The sequence below is a fragment of the Cherax quadricarinatus genome, chromosome 48 (assembly GCF_038502225.1).
Source record: "Cherax quadricarinatus isolate ZL_2023a chromosome 48, ASM3850222v1, whole genome shotgun sequence".
NCBI classification, from domain to species: Eukaryota; Metazoa; Arthropoda; class Malacostraca; order Decapoda; family Parastacidae; genus Cherax; species Cherax quadricarinatus.
Window position 1 is genome coordinate 27,824,935 of NC_091339.1, and position 4,998 is coordinate 27,829,932.

The window sequence follows — 4,998 nt, forward strand, 5'->3', positions numbered from 1 at the left end:
CCACATTACGAACATGTAATAGGAAATTTGCTCACGAACAAGTGAACGAGAATTCGAGAAAAAACAGAATTGTCTATATGGTTAAAGCCCTCACATGAAATTTTCCTGCATATTAGGATTAGAAAAATAGTACGAACTATGATTGGTCTTTTGAACGAATGTGACGGGAAGATGACAGTCTATACTCTGGCTGCCAAATGTTGACGATAATTATTACAAGGAGACACAGTGGCTAAGTGAGTCCTGATGAAACACTACACTGAGCAATGTCTGCAACACAAGCGTCCACACTGATGATGATAATTATATATCACTCTATCTCGTCAACATAACCTTTGTAATTCAAGATAAATACTGCAATTGCCATTTTTAATATTTAAATAAATGTTGAAGTAACCCTTGAGGCAAAAGTGTGTGTGTGTGTGTGTGTGTGTGTGTGTGTGTGTGTGTGTGTGTGTGTGTGTGTGTGTGTGTGTGTGTGTGTGTGTATCTATAAACAGTGGCAATAATCTCCCAAGTACTTACTTTCAAATTCACAAATACAATTGTTTTTGTATTAAATTTCTTTAAAAACGATCGCAAACAACATTATTTCTAAGACAATATTAATATGGTAAATGATACATCAAAGATTTCTTATCAAATTTACGTATTTAATTACATTAAATTAATTTTAGAAATCGAGCGCAAGTAACTATGATATTTTTAATATTATATTCATCATAATAAAATTCCCTATAAGGTCTTAGGTAAGAGTTTTAATCGGTTTAAAACTGTTAACACTTGTGTTAATAAGCAGTAGGTATACTGTACCTGGTTGACGTCTGGCACAGTGTGACTGAGTGATGTTGTGTTCTTGAAGTCGTGTATAACTGGTCACAGACCGGGCCGCGGGGGCGTTGACCCCCGGAACTCTCTCCAGGTAAACTCCAGGTAATAACCGGTGACCTGTACACGGCGGGTTGAATGCCGTAAACAGGTGATGTCACAATATGCAAACCAACCACTGTGGAGAAAATAGTGAGCTTCCAAGCGTTTTTGTGATTTCTCATTTTATCAAGGAGATGTTCCTTGATAATGTGAGAAATCACGAAATCGCTTGGAAGTTCACTGTTTTTTTTTTTTCCCAGTGGTTGTTTTGGGTAATGTTGAATATGTAATGGATTCGATCACTTCACAGACAACCCACGCTTAAAAGAGAAACCTTATGACGGTGTTTCATTAGTCCTGGACCACTGTCAAGTCCCAACTGAGCGAGAGAAAGCAAAGACCAGAAAGCAGGTCAAGAAGAGGAAAAGAAGACGGAGAGAAAGTCCGTCTCAATTTTCTTCCTTGACTTGCGGTTTACATGTGAATTGTTCCAGCTACGATAGTTTGACTTTTATTCTAGGAGATTCCTTTGGAAAATCTTCTGGTGGCCTGGTGGTTAACGCTCTCGCTTCACACGGTGAGGGCCTGGGTTCGATTCCCAGCCAGAGTAGAAACATTGGACGTGTTTCTTTCCACCTGTTGTCTATGTTCCCCATCAGTAAAATGGGTACCTGGGTGTTAGTCGACTGGTGTGGGTCGCATCCTGGGACACTGACCTAAGGAGGCCTGGTCACAGACCGGGCCGCGGGGGCGTTGACCCCCGGAACTCTCTCCAGATAAACTCCAGATAAACTGGATTTACTCTGCCTTTGTGTAAGTCGAGATAATTGTATTTAAAAGTAATCTCCCAAGTTAGGAATAAATTTGTAGATCTCTAACTAATTGTTTAGAATCTCTGAAATTTGAATAAACGAAGTAATTGTTTTAAAAAAATCAACTTGTACGTGAAATTTGTTCTTTAAATTTTCAGTTTTTTTTGTGTGTGTTTGTTTATTACAAAAATAATATATGCCTCGATTTTTATTTTTTATTTTATTTTTTTTTCAATTTCAGTTTCATATTTTTCTAGACATAACTTTAGGAAACTCTTGGGAGCTCTAGGGAACTCTAGAGAACTCTAGATATAACTCTGGGGAACTAGAGAGCACATAATTCTAGAGTGCTTGACTAAACTGCAGTATTGTGGTACTTTAGAGTGTAAACATCTCTGTTACCTGTCTTTCCTAAGTACTCTCTCTTTCTCTTTCTCCCTCTCTCTTTCATTCACTCTTTCTTCCTCTCTCTCTTTTTTTCTCTCTCTCTCATCAACGGTATATTAGGCTGAGGGACTGATTACCTCATTTTCCACTATCTCCACTTAAATTACCTTCAAATTTCCTTTATATTAAGTCAGTATTTTAAATAGTTTCTATTCATCACTACAGTCACCTTTAAGTACAATTTTCCATGTTATATTTGCTAATATACTGTTAACACTAACACTTTTTATATGCTTTTTCTCCATTTAAAAAAAAAAACATTAAACAAATCATACATTAGGTTACTTTCTCTTACGTAAATTATTCAAAAAAGGTATTTTCCCATACAGGAAACCGTACGAGTTACTTTAACACAAAAATATTTATAAGAGTAAACACTAGTGGGTCATTGAGTTTATAGAATGGTGGGTGCTCGATCCTCCTTTTCCTGATCACGATTCCAACTCTCCAGCCTTCAGCAAGTATTTGTTATATATTTTTCACTTCATAAATAAACATGACACATGTTCAGTCTTGACTGCACGTGTCAGTCCCCTTCACAGTCCAGCTGATCCACTCAATTTACCTCGTTCATTCACAATTTTATTCCATAATTCCAATGTATAGTGGAAGAGGCAATCCTGTGTGTGTGTGTGTTAATCACCGAACTACCCTCGTTATCTCTCCAACTTCCCCCATCGTTAACAATGGCGTTGAGACTTCATGACTTCCCAGGATGAGAAAATTAGAGATATTTTTTACATCTGAGATTTCAACAATTTAGTTTTAGATTTTCTGTGGATTGGGAGACAGACATGAAAGAAATGGATGGTGGATTTAGGGACGGCGAGGATGAGTTCGTTTTCTCACAGACGTTCACTTTCATAACCACTCAGAAACACATAAACACACAGACTAAGTTAGGGAGAAAGGTTAGGCGAGAGGGAATAGAAGAGGAAGATGAAGAGGGACAGGGAGAGGGAATTAAGAGAGGAGAGGGAGGGAGAGAGGCTGGTAATATAGAAGGGTAGGAATGTCTAACCTGTCTTGGATACACTGAGTCGACCCGAGGGATGGAGAGGATATTGGCAATACTTCAGCACCTGTGTACGTGTGTATGTGTGTGTGCGTGTGTGTGTGTGTGTGTGTGTGTGTGTGTGTGTGTGTGTGTGTGTGTGTGTGTGTGTGTTGAGCCTTACCTCCTGGACTTGCGTCCAACCTTAATCTCATCCAGTAGGATCAAACACTGTTTCAGGTACTATTAAAATCGTATATTGATTCAGCTTCTACTAAGCTCTTAATTTATTTAATGTTTCTCTTACCCTAACTTGGAAAACAACGTTGACTAGTAACACACATATGCAACACCTCGATATTTTTATTCGTCTATAACAAACTTTTCTAAGTGTTGTGCATGTGTTGTATTCTTCAGATAGATTTAAAACGACACACACACACGCAACTCAAACTGCTTTATATGATACTTATTAGCAAATAAAACTACCGTAAACCACATTTATGTACAAAATACACTACACTGCGCCAGTATTCACACGCAAAATACACTACACTGCGCCAGTATTCACACGCAAAATACACTACACTGCGCCAGTATTCACACGCAAAATACACTACACTGCGCCAGTATTCACACGCAAAATACACTACACTGCGCCAGTATTCACACGCAAAATACACTACACTGCGCCAGTATTCACACGCAAAATACACTACACTGCGCCAGTATTCACACGCAAAATACACTACACTGCGCCAGTATTCACACGCAAAATACACTACACTGCGCCAGTATTCACACGCAAAATACACTACACTGCATCAACACACATGCGGAAGAAACCACTGTTAGAGATAGCTGAGTGTGAGCAGTGGGGGAGGTATCAGTGTGACCATCCACTAGCCAGCAGCTAGTCACAAGAAAGACCGGACACAAACTTGTAAGGAAGCACAAAGAAGACTGAATTTCACTTTATTTGATATGACAGAGCGAGGGAGAAGAGGGATGCTGAGAATCTGTCGATCCAACCCTCTAGGAACTGTGATCTGTTACGAAGACAGCGAGGAGCTGCACGTAGCAAATATAAGCTTAGAAAATAATAAACAATAAATTGATTAATGTTAACAAATACACACGCTCACTCTCATTCTCTCTCTCTCTCTCTCTCTCTCTCTCTCTCTCTCTCTCTCTTCCTCGGGCTGATAAAAACGAGAAAAATGTGATTTACTCTTTTTTAATCCATTTTTTTGTACTGCACTTACGAAGTGATAGAAAAAAAAACATATTATAATTTTTAACGTTAAACTGTACAACTTGTCGCTTTGTATTTCATGTAACTGAATATATTAAGATGCAGCATTAGACTGTGTTTCTTTGCATTTTGAAGTGAATATAATCTCTAGTGGGCATGTTAAAGCTTCTGTACGCTGGCAAACACACACACAAACACATACACACACATATACATACACACACACACACACACACACACACACACACACACATATATACACACACACACACACATCAATAACACATGCAATATTCCCAGCCGGGTATAGAGTACTGAATTATAAAAGAGAAATCAAGAAAGCAGCGCAGGGGTGGCATTGGTAATCAGGCTCAGTGAAGATGAAAGCAACAACAGAATAGCAGGAGCAAGCACGAGTTTGGGACCCAAAGTAGCAGTACAAGCAGTAGTAGTAGTAGTAGAAGTAGTAGTAGTAGTTGTAGTAGTAGCAGTAGTAGTAGTAGTGGTAGTAGTAGGAGTAGTAGTAGTGGAAATAAATGGTATAAAATACCGACACAATGGAAATATAAACACAAATGCAGTATAATGTGATCCTTTATTGACAACGTTTCACCCACACA